Source organism: Thermobia domestica, chromosome 2 (assembly GCF_964235325.1).
Source record: "Thermobia domestica chromosome 2, izTheDome1.hap1.1, whole genome shotgun sequence".
In the NCBI taxonomy this organism is placed as follows: Eukaryota; Metazoa; Arthropoda; class Insecta; order Zygentoma; family Lepismatidae; genus Thermobia; species Thermobia domestica.
The window spans coordinates 134,451,611-134,472,940 of record NC_137455.1 but is presented as its reverse complement, the minus strand read 5'-3'; the positions used below and the strand labels follow the sequence as shown (position 1 = coordinate 134,472,940).

The following is a 21,330-nucleotide window of genomic DNA, read 5'->3' as shown; positions in this document are numbered from 1 at the left end:
TATTTTTTACTCTTTGTTTTGTATAAAAATTTTAATTGAATGGACATTACCAAGTATATTATCTAAGAGTACTCTATTATTAAATAAAGATATATATGTAAACCAAAAAATCATTAACTATAGAAGACTCCACTGAATATGTATGATAGTTAAAAAAAGGAAATCCTATGTACATTTTTCACTAGTGAAACTCATCACATAACGAACATAAATGGGGAATATTAAAATGATTGTTGCACAAAGTAAAACCTGAATCCATTTGGGTAAGAATAAAACTGAATCAAAAGCTTTTGTAAGCGTTGTTATGATTGAAAAAGACATTTAGATTTGTTTCTGAAGATTTTAAGATTGAAATACGCAAACCGGAATTGCTGTGTATTTCGTGGATAGTTTTTCGTTTAAAATGCATGAATGAATGCTATGAGGGTTGGAAAAAAATGGTTTAGCTACAATTTGAAACGCCAAGAAGAAGCGCATAGGGGACAGACAGGTTACCTACCATTGCAAACACCGAAAAGCGAAAGAGAGCGAAAGCGAGACACCGAGAGAGGAAGAAAAGAAAAAAAAGTTTGCTTGAATGTAGGCTACAATAGGAACTGGTAGAAGGGAGCGGGGCGGGAGGCTATATTATTGTTGTTAGTTTGACGGAAAGAGCGCGAGCGAGAGAGAGAGAGAGAGAGAGAGAATGTCTGCAAGGATGCATAAACGCGTTGGTGTGTGTGTGTGTGTGAGAGAGAGAGAGAGAGAGAGCGAGAGAATGTATCCAAGGATGCATAAACGCGTTGGTGTGTGTGAGAGAGAATGCTGGAAGCACGCATAATTGCGTTGGTGTGTGAGAAAAGTGAGGAAAAAAAGCATGAATAGCTCCGGTTACTACGTACGCTTCAGGCGATTTTTATTACTAGCTGAATGGGAAGGTATTTACGACCTTTGAAAGGAAGGAAGAAAGCTTGTTTTTTGAACACGAAAACTGCAAGTTCGCGAAACCCAAGAGAAAACGAATAGCAAATGATTGAATTAAATTAACGAAAAGAAATAATTTGTTTGATGATAATAGTGGCGTATGCCGAATTTGATTATGCGCGCGGCTTATTGAGATTGTAAGTGAATATGTAAATGCTTTTGAGTGATTATTTTTTTGTTTAAAGATATGTGTGCCATTTGAAACATTACAAATGGATTTAGAAGATATGCCTATGTAAAGCTACGTTATACTGTATCGGAAAGCACATGCACATTATAGAAATGTTAAAACGATGATACTTACCTAAGACAAAATGTTATCCTCTTCAGTGTTTGAAGCACATACGGGAACTGTATACGAACAACTAAAATATGGCGGGAAAAAAACACGGGAAATGACAAAATATTTTTGTCGGTAAACGTATGATGCATTGCCGTTTGTACAAATAAGACTAACCCGATAAGTTTTGGTGTTATTGCCACAAAAAACTGCTTACTACTGACAATTATGACTATATAGGTGGCGCTGATGGAAAAAACTAAGATTTTTTCGTATATTAATTTTAAATGATCATAAATCATAAACTATTGATCGTAGGACACAATGGACTACAGAAATCGATTTATCAGGTCAAAATCTATATAGAAAGACACCCTACATGACAACCTTGAACCATTTTTATTTTTTTCGAATTTATACAAGGGCTGTTCAAAAACTAATTTTTTTGAAAATACATTTTTTGGTTTTTTACGGCCAACTATTGGTCGTAGAAAGTAAAGAAAGGTATTTTCTTGAAGGTTAGAACCTAAGGAACACTATGATATTAGTTAGAACTATGTAACTTTAAAATAATTTTAAATGATCATATTTTGTAAACTATTGATCGTAGGACAAAATGGACAACAGAAAACGATTTTTCAGGTCAAAATCTATATAGAAAGACACCCTACACGATAAACTTGAACAATTTTTATTTTTTTCGAATTTATACAAGAGGTGTTCAAAAACTAAATTTTTTGAAAATACATTTTTTGGTTTTTTACGGCAAACTATTAGTCGTAGAAAGTAAAGAAAGGTATTTTCTTGAACCTTAGGACCTACGGAACACTACAATATCAGTTAGAACATTGTAAATTGAAAATAAAAATTTGATGAATTTGCATAAACAATATGGCGTCGATTTTTTGAAACTTTGGAAATATGCTTATTAGAGGATATATTTTTATATGAATAGATAAAATGAATGATATTAATAAAATAAATACCATTTTCGCGCGTTTTTACCGCGACCGGTGCGTGCCGCGTTGTATTTACGCCCGGAAAAAGGTTTTCGCGACGCGGAACGCGTAAAATATTGCCGCCCGGAAACTGCGCGAATTATTGCCGGTTATGAAAAACAAACAACACTCGGTAACTTGCTATGGTACATCTAGACACACGCACAGTGTTATACACACTAATGTCAATGTTATGTGTACAGATGGCGTTGTTTGAAGAAACAAACATGGCGGTTGGATTTTAATGTGTTTTGTTTGCATTAATGATATGTTGTATATGTAATAAGGTTTATAATATTTGTATAACTTTGAAATATTTACAATTAATCTAGTATACGTTATTTTTAACATATTGTATTATCTTATTATAAAACACCAATAATTGGAAATTTGGACAAGTTAACGCGAACTTTCCCGAAGTTTTACGAAAATTGCCGAACTTAACCGTACTTTCCCGAAGTTTTACGAACATTGCCGAACATAAACATAAGAGTTTATTTACAATTTTTGTACATGTTGGTAAATGTATCACACGAACGGTTCCGAACATTGCCGAACATAAACATAAAAATGTATTAACAATTTTTGTACACGTTTAGTAAATGTAACTTTAAACATTAGTAAAGGTATACGTATACTTTGCATTAAATATAATTTTATAACGAATATAATTATATCAACACGGAGTATAACACTACTACTTGTATAGGCTACAACACACTTTGTTACGTAATTTTGTAATCTCGTACCCAAACGCAATTAGTTTTGTAATCTTGTACGCAGGTGTTTTAACATATTTTAAATTAGTAACAGTAATATTACATAATGTGATGTAATTTGTAAATGTATTATTTTTTATTAATTCGATGTTAGACATGTTGTACTGATATTTTAAGTACATAGGATATTACTATGGTATAACCATTTACTTATAGATATCTTTTCACTACAGTATTCTAATGTCATATATTCCTACTTTTACTTACTTGTAAGATGCTTATTCACCTTGTAGAAGACAGTATGGCGTCAACATGATTTCCAACGGAGGATAATTTATTGTAGGAACATAAAATATAATAAATACGTATAAATAACCTTATATGAAGCATACGTATTCTTCCTTTATCTTATATAGAATACAGATACTTCGTATTATATCAATATTTGTTTGTATATAGTCATAACATATTATTGTAAATTGTAACGCTTTATTGTATTTGTATAGTCTACAATATTCTATTTCTAATATTGGTATATTTATATACATATATGGATAAGATATTTACTATACTTAGAATATTCTTAATAACTTATTGACATATTTACATTATATATACGTAGAAGTACCAACTGATAGGTCTTGTGAAAACTTATGGACATATTTGATGATATTATGATTATGTTACGACATCATGATACCTTTAAACAGTCTACTATTTACATATACACAGAATACCAATCATTTAACACACTTAATACTTTGATAACCATAGTTCTATAGTTAGCAATGTTCTATAGTCAGTAATACTGTTATGATTTAATCGTCGTCTTTTGTTTTGAACTTTCTGATGTGTTTTAGTTTCAGACTTGGATACGATGACAAACCCAGGTTTACGAACAATTCTTCCTGGATTGTGTAACTGTTTTTTCTCAGCTTTATCCCGAACTAGTTAATAAAAATGATCAAAGTTAATTTCTTGTCGTGTACGATGATTTAAAGTTATTCCTCTAATTTTAAATACATAATCTACTTTCCCTGTTTGAACTTCTTTCATTCTATAGGCATAATTTTTTGGCCCTAAGCCTATAAATGCATCAATTTCCCAACCATCAGGAACTTCATTAGTTAACTAACCTAAATAGGAACCCAAAGAAAGTGGAGGCTTTTCATTACGTGGTTGTACAAACATAATACTATCAGTGTCGCAGTACAATACACGATCAGGGTCTATAGCTGTTACTAACTCGTAAAGTTTTAGACGCGCCCACGAGGTGATAAAGGCTGCAAGGACAACATTGGAAAATTTCCATGGTTTGTTTTTGTTTTCAATGTTTTTATATGATAGAATGAGATGTTGATCTCCAATAGGCAATACAGTTTGTACCTCATATTGTGGTGCCCATAGATAACTTTAAAATTTTTCTGGAGTATCTACAATTACAGATTGAGATAAATCTGTTCTTTCTCCCCATTTGCCATATAAGGAATTGAGAAATATTTTGGAAATATATCTTAGACCAGGATTTGATTCAATGTTATTTTCCGTTAACTGAATGCATTCATGGACATAATAGTCTGCAATATATTTCTCTTAATCTTGTTTAGTTTTACACCAGCTAGGAAATCCTAAAGAATCCTGTTTCATTTTTAAGAAGGAATTGACATAATCTTTAAACAAATTATTTTCTGATCCGGATAATTTGAAATCCCAAATTTCGATAATTTGTAAAATTTTGTATTCGACATCTAAAGCCACATAAAGTTCAGGAGTACAGTATGTACCAGTAAGGACACGCTCGGTAACATTATGCATGCAATTGTTGGCACTTTGTTCCATACACGTACGGCATAACCCAAACAAAAGGCGTTCATTACATGTATATGGTAAAATTGGAAAATATAAGTGTTTGTGAGGTAAGATACTACATTTAACTAATTCATGAATACTTTGCACTTGTGGAAAGTCAGGCCCCTTGTATATTTTTGGCTTTTCTACAGGCAATGGCTTACGTGCCATTACCCAGGGGTAAAAACTGGTAACATCATAATATGCCACAAACTCTTCGCTGGTACATTCGTACAATGCATTAAAACATTCTGTACGTCCACCATGAAAAGTATCTTTAGGTAGCAGATTATCAATTCTTTTTTCAGTATTTTTATTACTGTGTAGTATGCGATTTCAACTTTATAACTTATGGCATTTGTAGTACATGTTTACTAAAAAATCTTTTTTGTTTTCACTAGTGTTATACTTTTAAGGAAATGTTAAAATAAACTGTTAACGAAAATATCAATAGCATAAACCAATAAAGTTGATAATAGTTTTCCATAAACTTTTTGTAAACATTGTTTCTTATTTTTTCATTAATAATTATTCTCTTGCGTAATAAAAAAGTCATTGTAAAAAACATGTCTTAACAATATTTGCGTATACTAAAAAACAAACTCGATGTTAAAATTTCTTCTTATCATATTAAAGTATTAATATAAACAATAGTTCTTTTCTACTTTCCTTTTAAAAGTTTTTTTTCTATGTACGTATTTCAAACATGATTATTTTATTCTATTTTTTCTTTACAAATGTTATTTCATTTTTTTATAATTTACCTAATGTATTAAAATGATATTAAAATAATTATGTAATTCGATTTTATGCGCAATTATAAAATAAAAACATATATGTAAAATAAATTCCAATGTATGCAAAATTATAAGTAAATACAATTGCATATAACATTAAAAACAATTTGTGTGTACAAAAATTACAAACTATATATTAAAAAAACAAATGAAAATAACAAAAATAATTTTATAGAAATAATATTTTTATTTTTTACAATTTAAAACTGATTACACATAAATAAAAATTGTTGCAAGGTATATAATATAAATAAATATGTAATGTTATATTTTAATTTTAAATTTATGTACATGTAAACAATTTCATCATACTAAAATTTTCTGTTTCAAATTATAATTATTGTTTTCAAATTTATTGTATTTACGTTGTGTAACTTTTACTTTGTTTACTTATTTCACTAACACATAGAACAAATTAAAAATTATAAAAATTATAAATAAAATCTTTTTCTAAGAAAAGCTCTGTAATTAAATCAACATAATTTTTGTTTAATAAAATATTATATAACACATAAATAAAGGTCCAATCATCTATTTCAATATTGTGATATGTTGAAAAGATTTCATACAGTTCATCAAAAGTATCCCCTTGTACCATAACACGCCATGCATTAAAACACATCATTTCATAGTCCCCAGTAATACAATCATGGTGTTCTATAATACGAGAGTTTTCGAAACACCCTTCACATACAAGTTTATATTTTGGTTTCCATCTTGAAATACAATCCAACACGCACTGTTCATTCACAAAAAAAGAACTACAATTATACGCACACGGTGTGTTTCCTGTAGGCATTTTTGTCTTTTTTAAAAAACAGTTCCACTAACTGAGAAATATAAGTATCACAAAATGTTAGTGATTCATATGATAAATTAAATCTATTTAAAAGCGTTTTGTTTTGTTTGTAAGTATCATCTAAACAATGTTTCTTCAAATACAGTTCAAACACTATGTCACGAGTTGTCTTCTTAATTACAAATTCCCACACAGCGCGTTTCAATCGATTATTATATGCTAATAAACATAAATGAAGGCGCTCATCTGGTATTCTTAATGAACAAGCAGAACAAAGTAGTGGTTCATTCAGTTTATAATTTTCAAAAAGTTCTTTTATGCACAACTTACTTACTTTAAACCGATTGCACTTACAGTTTACAATATCTAATTCACGAATTTCAATATCTGTATTAGGATACACTTTTTCAAATTTTATTTCATCGTCATTTCGATAAAATCTTCTAAACGAATTACAATGTTCTTCATTAAGATATAATAATTTCACTTCACAAATAACTTTCTTCCTATTAACAAGTTTAAGTTCTTTCTCTCGTGGTGAAATATACTCGGAATGGCATACCCGTCTACTACACATCTTCACAAATACTATAGTATTTAAGTAATATTCTTTGTATACATAAATAAATTTGCGCATGCGTATAAACTTTTAACAAATGCACATGCGTGTTACAAACTTAGTATTTACTTTCCATTGGTTACCACAGCTTTCAACTGCATCATGTGTTTTGCTTTTCATAAATAAATTTGCGCATGCGTATAAACTTTTAACGAATGCGCATGCGTGTTACAAGTTGGTATTTACTTTCCATTGGTAAATATAAGTTTCATTAACTAGCAGAGCTTCCAACTGCAGCATATGTTTTGCTTTTCATTATGCAGGTATGTATATGTATATATTTTTAAAAGTATACTAACATGAAACAAAGTAAAATTGTATTCTATATCCAAAACACAATAAATATTAATATATGTTTTTCTAAGTTTGCATATTTTATTATTTTCAAATCATTTTTATTAGTTCACACAACATGTTCGTGTAATTTATTGCGCGAACTTAAATAAATAACTTTCGTAAAGCAATTGTTAATAATACGTAAGTTTAAAAATAAACAGTTCACTTAATAAAACAAATTCTCCAAACATTTTCTACATAATGTGTTACTTCAAATAATAAAAAAAGTTTATCCAAAACAAACGATAGAATACGAATGTAAAGTTTTCTTTGCAATTTTTAACACGCCAATACAAAGTGTTCAAGTAATTTAGTATTTTCAAAAACATTTCTTTTTTAATAGTTCATACATAAATTATTTAAGCATTAAACTTTTATATACGTATATATTTTATTATTATTTGTATTTATCTTTAAATATTTTCTTAAAATGTAAAATAATATTACGAAAAATTAAAAAAATGCAAACATGTGAAACAATACTAATCACGATATAAGTAAATGCAAAAGAAAATAAATATCAAACAAATGTTACTTGCAATCATTTTCAATTTTTTTCTAATTATTTATTTCATTAACCATTTTTAAAAGAAAAACAACAAAAATTATTATAATACAAAAGTTTATTTCTTTATATTTTCTTCAAAATACAATAACATTACATTAACAACAAAACTTAATGTTATTTTCAATCATTACACAGAAGAATAATAATTATTATTATTTCTTGTTTACATACAATACATTCAATGTTATAAAAATTTTAGATAATACAAAAATATTTTTAATACATAGTGTTTTTTCTGTACCTTTACAATAAAAGGTTGCATCTTGTTTACAAAGTTGATATATAAGGTTACGTATGTGTAAAACAGTATAACAGCATTTATCATTCCATGTTAATCCGTGTAAGTTTAATGTTAACCATTCAATTTGTTTTTGGCAACCTAATGGAAGTACATTATATTCTACTGGTGATTTTATTAAACAATGCAAATTTACTGTATCATCACACGCAGTTAAACAAAATTCACGTATAATAAATTCATAATTTGAAATCTTAAAACCTTGTATGTAAATAATGTATTCATTAACACATGGTGAAATTTTATGTTTACGTTCTAACAAAAAACGGAGCAACAAATTCAGTGTTCACGCGTTTTGCGTATAAAGTTTATACTAGAAATTTCACTATGGTGTTCTTCAAACACTTCAAATAAATCAATAAGAGTTATGTCGTTGGATAAATATTCTACAGCAAAAGTTCCAATATCATTATGAAATAAACATTCATGTTCAAAATGCAGCAAACATTGTTCACAAAAAATATTATTATTAAAACGTAAGTATACACTTATAGTTTTTAAAACACAAACTTCACTAATATGTTCTTCACTACATGATACACAAAAATTATTTCCGAAATACGTAATATGTATACATACATAGTTAAAAGTTTAAAGTATAATTCGTTCTTTGGTGCCTTCCATCTCAATTCAGGCAGAGCATGTACCATCACCATATCAGATATTGTTGAAACTTTTTTTTATAGCAACTAGACATGTTTTTAAGAGACCCATATTTTTTGTTTTGTCGAAAAAAATTTTCCCGCCAAGTAATGGGGCATCAAAGACGGGGAGTACAATTTATGAATTGTAAAAGACATGGAAAATGGTCAACTTCGGAGCCCCACCATTTAGCTATGGAGACAGGTAGAGTTATAATTCTTGTTGTGGTATGTACATAGGGATATAAATAAACTATATTTTATTGTAGTTCGGTTTGCGCATGCGTACCTTTTTGTACATAAATTAACAAATGAACGTAAATTTATCTGAAAAGTCGAAGTTTGCGATTTTTTTTCGAGCACTTTCGGTTCGAATTTTAAAATTCTGTTTTCACGGTTGGTAAGACCTAGTTACCCGCTTTCCGAAAAAAATTTTGTATCGCTTCTGTGTGCAACCGTTTTGTCACAAAAAATTCAAGAAATTGTAAAATTCTCAAAAATTGCCATTTTTGGGCGCCATTTTCTCGAAAACTCCATCTTTTAAAATTCTGAAATTTTGTCAGATGGTTTAACTTTACATGAATAGTAAACACACCAAATACCATTCTCGACCAATGCTTCATGAATTAACTACAGCCTTTTGAAGTTAGCGAAGTTTCGTTAACTTTGATATCACAGTTAGCAACACTGGAAACAATAAAAATGCAATGATTTGATGATGTTTGTGGTTCACATTAATTAAATGAAGAATAAAAGGTTTTCCTGACTGTTTTTTTTATTTTGATCAAAAAAAGCTCTCTGAAATAGTAAAATGAGCCACCCCCTTACTCGTTCGTTTTCTTAAATCGAAGTAATCTGAAATGGAAAATTACGATTACGAAACACACAAATTTTAAGTTTACTTAAAATGGCCGTCCAATAAATTCTGATGATCTATAAAAAGCCTGAACTATTACCTCAGTGATGACTTGGAATGATCCAGACAAAGTCTCAATTAAGTGCGATGTCATTACAGTGATCGAAAAAGGACAAAAAGTAAAATAAATAAATAAAAATCGAAATTTCTTACGCGTTCCATCCAAGAAATTTACGGACTTTCTTTTAAACACAACAATCTCAGCATAAGAATGGGTCACTCGGAATTTTATAGTATTCGACTAAAGTGGGTCAGTCCGCAACCTGCTAGGGAAGTATGTGTGTGTGTGTATTGTGCAAATTTTAAGTTATCTGCTACTGCGTTGCAACAAATCACAGGTGCAACCTGTATTGAAGTTGTCATGAGTGACCTATTTCCTTTAGTAGTATGATCCGCTGAAAATGACAGCTCCCTTCTTCAAGAATGTAGTGAATGTCCTGGAAAGAAAGGAATAAGTATGGAGTCTTTGATCCTGCTGAAAATGAGTGTTACGTACCCCATATGGGAAAACAAGATCTCGTTAAAAAAAAACTGTGCCAATTTCCGTTTTCGTATCGTACATTGCTGGTTTAACTATAAGAATTGTAATTCATGATTACATCAAGAAAATCCAAAGAGCATCCGAAATAATTGCTACCGAAAAGCATCGTATAAAATTTCAAGATACAAATTCTATTTTATTTCATGTGGACTTCGTTGAAAATTGGACTGTTATTCTGCAAAGTGAAATTCAGTGGACTTCGCTGAAAACTGGACTGTTATTCTGCAAAGTGAAATTCAGTTATATCACCGGAATATAGAACAACTGACAGTTTTGTTGTAATAAGCGACGACAAAACACACGATTCGGCTCATGTACTCATAGCCATAGACAAGATTCTAAAAATACTCGAAGAAAAGCGAAAATATAGGTTATAGAAAAAGGTTCGAATACGTGGAAATAAGTGTCTACAATTTCCCAAATCGTGTCAGTGATTATGATGGTGCTGCATCCCACTATAAAAATCGCTTTCAGATGTTCGAGATGCAGACAGGTCCGATAAAGCAGTGGTTTTGCAGTGAAACCGGCCATGCTAGGGTCTCTGCGACAGTATTGGGGGGGATTGTAAAGAATGTGGCAACGCGGAATAACATTAGGCAAAAACAGATACACAGTGTTAAAAGTGCAGAATTCGTGAGTATAGTGCAAGTAAAAACTCCGGGTATTACTCTCGTTTTGTTGCCTGGAACTGAATTCGACAACTTCCGGAAGAAAGAAAGAAAGAAGAAAAAAGCAAGAATGGGAAAGTATGCGACCGGTAACTGGTATTCAACGAAGTCACCTTTGGCTTGCGGAAAATGGCGAAGATTTTATGGCAGTAACAGGTCATCATAAACTAACTTCATGCTTCCCCCAAAATCGAGCTCCTGCAATTCAAAGTGTAGATTTAAGACGTCTGTAAAAAGGAACTTTTGTTACATACATATGCGCAAAGGCGCCGATTTCTCTGTAGATTTGGCAGGGGGGGGAATTCAGATGCAGAAGGTATATATATGAGGATTTTAAGACAAATTGCATTCAAATTATGCCAAATATTGTATATTCATAAATACAATAGGGGGCCCACATCAGCTTTGGTGGGTCCGGTCCCCAACAGGATCGGCGCCCTTGCATATACTTATGATAACCAGTGGTGCGTAGCAGAATTATGAATAAATCATGAATTGCGTACAGTTGAAGTGCTGTTTATGCTTCCACATGGACTTTCAGCAGGGTACAGATTTCCAGAAAAGCATAAGAGAAGTGAAAATAAGTGTTTTGTGATTATCGACAATGTGCTACGCAGGGTCGGATCCAGGACGAACTTCTGGGGGGTGTAATACTGCTACTTAGAGCTACTTTTAAGAGCTCCAAACTCTGGAATGGGTTTTATTTATATATAAAATAAGAAAGTTTCTTCTGGGAGGGCGATCGACTCCTTGGATCCACCTCTGGACGAGTTGTGAGTGTACTACTGCTATTAGCGAAGAAGACACCAAGCAAGCAAGTGATTGGTCCATGTGAAAAAAAATCAGTGAAATTTTGCTTCCAAAGACCATTTTAAGTAAGTGAACTTAAAATTTGTGTGTTTCGTAATCGTAATTACCATCTCAGATTACTTCGTTTAAAAAAAAACTAAGGGGGAGGCTCATTTTACTATTTCAGAGAGCTTTTTTGATCAAAATAATAAAAAAACAGTCAGGAAAACCTTTTATTCTTCATTTAATTAATGTGAACCACAAACATCATCAAATCATTGCATTTTTATTGTTTCCAGTGTTGCTAACTGTGATATCAAAGTTAACGAAACTTCGCTAACTTCAAAAGGCTGTAGTTAGTTCATGAAGCATTGGTCGAGAATGGTGTTTGGTGTGTTTACTATTCATGTAAAGTTAAACCATCTGACAAAATTTCAGAATTTTAAAAGATGGTGTTTTCGAAAAAATGGCGCCCAAAAATGGCAATTTTTGAGAATTTTACAATTTCTTGAATTTTTTGCGACAAAACGGTTGCACACAGAAGCGATACAAATTTTTTTCGGAAAGCGGGTAACTAGGTCTTACCAACCGTGAAAACAGAATTTTAAAATTCGAACCGAAAGTGCTCGAAAAAAATTCGCAAACTTCGACTTTTCAGATAAATTTACGTTCATTTGTTAATTTATGTACAAAAAGGTACGCATGCGCAAACCGAACTACAATAAAATATAGTTTATTTATATCCCTATGTACATACCACAACAAGAATTATAACTCTACCTGTCTCCATAGCTAAATGGTGGGGCTCCGAAGTTGACCATTTTCCATGTCGTTTACAATTCATAAATTGTACTCCCCGTCTTTGATGCCCCATTACTTGGCGGGAAAATTTTTTTCGACAAAACAAAAAATATGGGTCTCTTAAAAACATGTCTAGTTGCTATAAAAAAAAGTTTCAACAATATCTGATATGGTGATGGTACAATTTTATATTTTTTTGCCTGAGCTGAAATGGAAGGCACCCTTTCACTTTTTCTGTGTCTTTACACTATTTACACAAACACAAACACAAAGTTCACTTTTCATCTGTAGATCAGTTCACACATGTTTTCTGTCTTTCCTTCTAAAAATTTCAATCACTTTAGTTAAAAATGTCTTATCCCTTTCTTCAACCAAATCATAATATAATTCATAAAACATCTCCTGGGTACATATGCCTATTATATGCGATTTGGCATATGTATAAAACAATTCTTCAACTTCTGTATCTATTAAAGTTGATATGGCTCGTTCCACCAATTCTTCTTCAGTCATGAATAAACACTCATCGGCCATTTGATTGTTAACACTTTCAAAACATCCGCTACAAATTAACATTTTATTTGTTTCCCAGTTTTTTCTAGCATTTAAAATGCACTTCGTGTCCACTTTAAAATTTCCACACGTACATTGTGTTCTACAAAATCGTACCGTTCGTGATAATAATGATGGTGATCCTGGCACAAATTCTTCATCTTCTTCAATATCAATATCATCATCATCCGAAGATGATAAATAAATAGTTTTTACACTGTCTGGAGAGTCTGCTCTGCCGTTTACCGATAAATCGCTATTCTCGGTCTTCGGGTTATTCTCCACACACGGCGGACAAAACAGCGTTTCTTCATCCGCATACACAAAATCTTCTTTCTGTATAGGAGCCATAGCTAAAATACATACAACATTTTCCAAAACTCCCGTATTTAAGCAGTTCATACAAACAAAATGGCGTCCTCCAATACCATCAAGTTCATACAAGTCACCTATTCCTTTTCAAAACAATATTTAAACATGTCAATAACACAATACAAAAACATAAAAACTTTTCTTTACACTAACAAAAAAAATCCCAAAATTCTTTTCATATATACGTTCAAGGTAAATACTATTGTCTTCTTTTAAAAATTCTATATCATCCTCTCTTTTACTTCATTTTCAAGTTTATTACCATCCGCGTACACACTTCTTTTACCGTTCGCGCCCGGGCATTCGCGCCCCGCACCTTCCCGCGCCGCGTCCGCGTTTCCGCCGCCGGGTTAAAAAGTCTTTTCTTTTTCTTTATAACAATCCGGTATTGTTCAGCACCTAAATTATTATTCTTTAACGCATACAGGTGCAAGGTTTCTCTTTTATTATTCTTTACATACACCTGCAAAGTATTCTATACTTCTATTATTTCTTTATAACAATTTACCCTTGTTCAATGATTTTCCCAAGGTTTCTCTTTTATTATTTTAAAGCATACACCTGCAAAGTATTCTATAGTTCTATTATTTCTTTATAACAATTTACCCTTGTTCAATAATTTTCCCAAGGTTTCTCTTTTATTATTTTAAAACATACAGCTGCAAAGTAATCTATAGTTGTATTATTCTTTATAACAAGCTGCCATTGTTCAACAAGTTTCCAAGGTTTTTTTAAAAATCATTTATCTTTACAACTTTGACATCTTTTATTATTCTCTTTTATGTCACTACTATACATACAATAGTACAACAACCATTACCTGTCATCATATGTCATTTAAACAATAGTGTATTTCCATACAACTATACTTTCTACCGATTGTCTGCGGGCGACCCGCTGGTGCTTCTCAATTACGAATACAAAAGGTTCCTATTGATTTAACAAAGGTATCACGTCGATTGGAATGTTTACATATTACACCAAGACTACTCATTACCATACAATAAAACTCCGTTTTTTGGCTATCGTAGCATTGAATTTACCGCATGTGCTTTTCTGAGTTAGTTATTAGTGACCGTAACCGCCGCTTGAAAATGCCCTCACGTTCGTACTGGTATCGCTATTTCTGAGAATATTGTTCAAAACTTTTGATTTGAATCATTACCCACGCTATTCTTCAACGGGATTTCGTATGTGAAACAGAAGAAACTCTTCTTCATAAGATAACATTTTCCACGCAACGGAACGATCCAGAATTTGAAGAGCAAAATAAGATATTTAAAACATAATTCGTTGGATATTCATCTCGTACTGAATTTTTTTATTTGAATATTTCTGAAAAAATCGATTTTATTTGCATTCTGGCGCTCATTTAGGGCAAGAAGAATTTAAAAAAGGGTAAACTAAAGTTCAAAGAAGATGCTCGAAAGCTTGTCCACAAATGAGATGTCGCTGCTTCTTCACGTGTGCAGCCACTTCGAATCTACTGTCGAATTGAAAGAGAACTTTGCATCGTCGACACTGGAGAACTTGAAATACACGAAGCACCCTGGATCCCTGAAAAAGAGGTCGATGTCAGTTTTTAGATGCTGTTCCATCTGCACCTTCCGGTAATATTTCCTCCTAGCCAATCATCGGTGACCTAAAAGGATGGAATCCAATAAATACGGGTTCATATTAGCTTTAAGCAATGTTTGATTTTATTTTAAAATAATGACTGTGTGCAGTTTCGCCAACTAAATTAACATATTGGTTTCATCACACACACTGTGAATCCAATATGTTGAGTTAGTTGGCGAAACTGCTGGACAGTTATTATTTTAAAATAAAAACAGATGTTGCTTTGTTCAGTGATTTGTATTTCTAGTTTAAGTTAAAAGAGGGTCGTTCTCCTTGGGGAAACGACATGGTTAATTAAACAACCTTATGATACAAACCAATTATTATTACGGTACAACCGTTTTAAAATACTTAGATTTATTGACGAAAAAACACTAATGTATTCAGAATACACGCATCTTGTAATAAAAAGTTCTAAAATTAAAAATAGTTCTTTTTATTGTAATAACCTTCAAAATAAGTAAAATTGGTGAAAAAAATAAAAAAATTGTTACTAACAAAGAGGGAGGGGTTCGGTCTTGCTTCACGAAGTGTGACAAGGGAGAGGGAGGGGGTAAAAATTGGTCAAAATAGCGTTACGTAATATGTGGACTGTTGAGTTTATTTTAAGTTTAACGTCCCGTTCAGATATGTGGACAGCCGCTACACACACACACATACATACACACACATACACACACACACACACACACACACACACATATATATATATATATATATATATATATATATATATATATATATATTAGAGATGCAAAAAAGCCGGCTTTTTTGGGGAAAAAACGAGAATTTTGGAAATTTTGGCTTTTTTCATTTTCATGATTTTTCTGTTTAAATAGCTTTCTTATAGTATACTCTAAAGTTAAATAAGATTCAATGACCTAAACACCATATTTCGCTCTGGAATTCACCATCGTGATGGATGGAGCACATGGTTTTGAATTAAAGTAAACATAAAGTACGCAGTATTTGAGGACAATTTAGGAAGCTATTTAACTTTATTTTAACTTCTGAGCTATCAACATTTTTTCTTCTCTAGATAATTTCTTTTTAGTCACCGGTGTTTCACTTCTTAGAGCTTAGTACTCTAGCTTCTAGCACATAATTAAACTTATGTTTTTCAATATATCCATCAGAGCGTACGTTTTTCAATATATCTGTCAGAGCGTACGTTTTTCAATATATCTGTCAGAGCGTACTTCCACATTTCCGTTATACTGTAGCTGTGCAATGATTTAACAATAATATTCCGAACACAACCTTGAATACCATGTGATAGAAATAATCAGTATCGGATTTAGAAAAATATTTTGGAGAGGTTTTTCTGAATAATGTTTGTTTTTCTAAAAATTCCTAACTTTTATTTAAGAGGAGCTTAAGTTCATGAGTACAGGCATAACAAATATTTCGTTTCGTTTGTATATTCAGCTATAATCTTCCAGATACAACCTTGAAGATCATTTTATACTGATAATCAGTGGCGGATTTAGAAAAGTATTTTGGGAAGGGCTTTTCTTATTAATGCTTAGTTTTTCTAAAAATTCCAAATTTTTTATTTCAGGACAGCTTGAAGTTTATGAGTAAAGGCAAAACTAATATTAGTTTGTTTTAGAAATTCCGTAATTTCGGGGTAGAGGCTTTAATCCGAAAGACATCCCCACCCTAACCCTCTTCGCAAATCCATCACTGCTGGTAATTAGTAATAACAAAGATTTAAAAACGATTAGAAAGGAAGTCAGCCAGAACTCACAGTACACGCACTATCTCTACATTCACAGATGAAATTAAGAAAAACTTTTGTCAAAATGGTCGAATGCGGGGTTGAATCCCGGACTTCACGATAGAAGCGCGACAGCTAACCACTTACTCATGCTTGTTTTGCAGTTGCGCTTAACTTAAATGTATTCTCTCTCTCTCTCTCTTTCTCTATGGCCACAAAAGCTCTCCATTGACTTCCGTCCTTATCCAATTCAATCCAGTTTCAACTCTGTATTCCTATTTCTGCTAAATCCATCTTAATATTGTCCTCACATCTGGGCCTATGTTTTCCTAATGGAAGTTTCCCGATTGGATTTCGAGTTAAAACTTTGAAAGCTTTCCTACTTTCTTCCATTCTGGCTACATGACCTGCCCATCTGAGCCTCCTAGATTTGATGACTAACGGTGTTTGGTAAACCGTATAAATTATGCAGTTCCTCCTTATGAAGTTTCCGGCATTCCCCATTCCCGTTCCTCTTGGGTTCAAATATTCGTCTCAGAATTCAAATAATTTCAGTGTGCGTTCTTCCCTCAGCGTAAGCGACCATGTTTCACAACCATAACGCATTACAGGCATGATTATCATTTTATATATTTTAAGCAATAAATTCCTTGACAGAATTCGCGACCACAAAATATTTTGAACTAAATAATAACAGGAATTTCCTGATTTCAGTCGACATTTAATATCTTTGTGGATATAATTTGGGTCTAGTAATACTGATTCAAGATATTTGAAAGTATCCACTGTGTCGAAAGTATTAATTGATATTTTAACGCATTCATAATTTGCCGTATTACGATTCTTGAGAACTTCCTTGTATTTAGATTTCTTTGCATTTACTCTTGTCCCTGCAAGCGTTTAATAAGGCCTCTGCATTTCTTTCGATTGTTCTCCTATCAGATTTACATCATCAGCATACACCATAACCTGGTGAATACCATTCAACTCTAGGCCCTGGTTCCTATCTTTGATTTTTCTTATAACGTACTCTGGAACAAAGCTGAATAATAACGGCGATAACGCATATCCTTGTTTCAGGCTAATCTCGACGTGGAAGCTAGCATTTTTCTACTCGAACTTTAGTCTGAGATTCATTTAAACACTTAATAAATCTCGCTTTTTCGGTATTCCAAATTCTGTAGGAATGTTGTACAATGTTTCCCTCCTAACCGAGTTGTAAGCCCTTCTAAAATCAATAAACAGTTGATGTACTGGGTAATATATTCCCATTTCTTTTCGAGTATTTGTCGAATGGTAAATATCTGGTCGATTTTGACTAAATTCACACTGATAATCTCCAATAATTTCATCTGCGTATGGAGTCAATCTTATTAATAGAATGTTAAGAGAAATGCCTCGATAATTATTACAATCAATTTTGTCGTCTTTCTTGTGAATTGGAACAGTGATTGATTCTTCCACTCTTTTAAATGTATTCCATAGTTTTTCTTTTTTTACACAGTTTTTGTAAAAAAAAAAAAAAAAAAAAAAGGTTCGTAACGATATGTTGAATTTTCTTGTTAAAAATTCAGAAACCTTCAGGACTGGGTAAACCGTGATGGTGGTTATATATTCTGCAGCCTAGGAAACCATACGCTCAGATGAACCGTCTATTACGTATATGATCCATGAACAGAAAATTCGATACTTTCCCGATTCTGAACAAGCTTAAGGAACAGTCAGTGCATTACAGAATTTGAAGCTTTACCGATTTTGCAGATCCGAAGCACCTGATAGGTAGTATCAGATTATTACGTATGTGATCAATCAGTGAAAAAATTGTTCGAAATATTCATACAATGTATATGAAAGTTAAAACAACTGAAAAATTTCAAGAATGTACAGAACCACCCGAAACGAAGCTCTTGATGTGCAGATTTCTCTCATGTTTTTATTCATTTTGCTTCAAAAAGAGGGTGTGTGATATTTTGAAGTAAAAATGCTACCTATAATTTTACTAGTTATTTGTGTATCATTTTTTAAGTAATCATTATATATAAGAGGTTAAAATATTATTACATATATTGGTTAATCCTTTGGAATTCATAATGTAAATATGTTATGAATTTAAGAAAAATCTTTTTGAAATTCATGGTTTATTTTTGAGGTTTGATATTATTATCTGCATCAACCACTAATTAAATGTTGTAGAGAAGCGAAACAAAGTATACTTTATCAGTTTAAAGCAAAATTTTCAAAAAAGCCCAAAATTTCCCAAGCAAAAAAGCGAAGCAGAAAAAACCGAGTTTTTTTTCAAAAAAGCCGGTTTTTTCCCGAGCCCTTGCATCTCTAATATATATATATATAGACAGATAGATAGATATAGATAAAGATATAAATTTTTCCTAGGCAATTTCCAATTTTCAAATTTTTCCAAAATGACAAAAATAAGGAAACGCTTGAATCGTTTAAAATTCGTTTTGGAGCATTGTTAGGACTTGGCTCGAAACGTTCCTTGTAAAATTTCATTTTGTTTCAAATAAGCATCTAAACGGGAAGGTGATTCAATCATACCTTTCAAATGTATTACATAAACCTACATTTCCCGTGCAAAGAACAACCAGTTCAGCTAGTATACATAACAAAATCAAAGTGTAAAACTTACCACTGATATTCCATGCTCCTTCTATTTGGAATGAAGCAGTAGCACATCCAAACAAAAAGTCGTCAGGAAATGTGTCATAGTAAAATTCGTCATCTTGACTATAGGAAATTTTAAAAACACATAACAGAAAGAGGATAGCACGCAAGGACATGATTAATTGATGTTTTGTGAAATTCATTATCACTATGTTTTAATGTAAACTCTTTTATTTTTTATCAAATGATGTAAAAAAAGCAATTTTTATCTGTAGATATTTTAACTTCTTATCCTGACCTACTTTGTTTTACACTTATATCGAATACTCACAAGGACCCCCACGTGTTACTGCCGTTTGGATACATAAAATTCGTTTGAACTCGGAAGTCGCGCACGAAATTTGAACATCTCTTCACTTCACTTTATATTTCTTTCTAGGTTAAACATAAAAAGAAAAACGCTTAGTGAATGGCTATTCCATGCGTTCGCAATGCGTTTTTATTGCTCATGCGTACGTTTGAAATACGCTGACCATGTATTTAAATGTGGGTGGCTAATCACAATGCGTTGCAAATGCAAAAGCAATAAAAGCACGCAGAATACGTCGGCTCAAGCGTATTTAGTGCGTTTCGGAACAATAAACTGCCTGCTGTTTCGGAATCAGTCCCAATCTAAAGGAAGGGAAAAAAGGAAAGGCGTGTTTCCATGCAAGAGGATTTTAGCAAGATCTTCATGTCTTCTCACAAGATACCAACTGAAGCAGGTCATTCTGATCCTACCCTTCCGGCGCGGGAAATGAAAAAAAAAAGATCTGGAAACCCTGACTGACTCACAATACGATTTATAACTCTGGCGAAAGTAAAATTACCGAGAAGTCACCTAGGTTGCGTTCGCTGCGGGGGTTAACGCATGGGAAACGCATCCTCGTATAGCCTCCTGGTTCGTTATTTAAATGGAAAGTATAAATGTCAATGTTCATGCCTCTATAAGAGATTCCGAAATATGAATATTTTATTATATTTGCAACCCTCACCTCTGTTCTTCCATATATATATATATATATATATATATATATATATATATATATATATATATATATATATATAACGCTGAAATACATGTTCAATCTTTTAATGAAAAATCTAACAAGTAAGGGTTGTAAAACACACCTTTTATGTACTCTGATTTGCGTATCAATATTTAAATGCAAGATATTTGCATATTAATATTTATATTTGCATATATTTTGATTATTTTTTTTATCTCTGTATATATGAAATCAATGAAGTTATTGTGTATGTGAATAGATGCAACATTAGTATAATTAATTGGAAATTGGCTGAAAAAGAGAGGAATTGGAGATATTATATAAGCAAACGAAGAATCTTGCATCTGGAACAAGTTTTAAAAAAGAAAGAAAGAAAGAAAGCCTTTCGGGCAACAAAGAAGTTACATCGTCAGAAGATGTGAGCACCAGTGTTAGCGTAAAAGAGTTACAGGCTGGAATTACTTAGAATATATATTACAAGGGGAACAAAAAACAGGGAGGTCTTTTGCTCTAAAAAGTTCATTTATTAAGTTTTTTTTTTTTTTTTTTTTTTTTACAAAATACTTTCAATCTCCTTTAAAGAAATCTCCATTAGATGCGATGCAATTCTCCAGTCTGCTTTCTCACAGTTTGAAGCATCTCCGGAACTCATCAACTTTGATATAGTCCAGTGCCCTCTGCCAAGTTCTTTCTACACCTTCCACATCATGAAAACGACTCCCTTTTAGATTTTTTCGTTTTTGGAATAGAAAAAAGTCTCATGGGGCTAAGCCTGTGAAATACAGAGGGTAGGGAACGATAGCCTACTCTTGAG

At 32.0% G+C, this 21,330-nt stretch overlaps 1 pseudogene across 1 annotated transcript in view; it reads right to left on the bottom strand.

Moving 5' to 3' along the window:
- Positions 1–19,643, bottom strand: part of LOC145679184 (myrosinase 1-like) — a 99,310-nt pseudogene extending 79,667 nt beyond the window's left edge. Inside the window, exon 1 of the transcript XR_014130489.1 lies at positions 19,493–19,643. The product of XR_014130489.1 is annotated as a myrosinase 1-like (transcript). The remainder of the gene's footprint in view (positions 1–19,492) is intronic.
- Between the last annotated feature and the right edge of the window lie 1,687 nt (positions 19,644–21,330).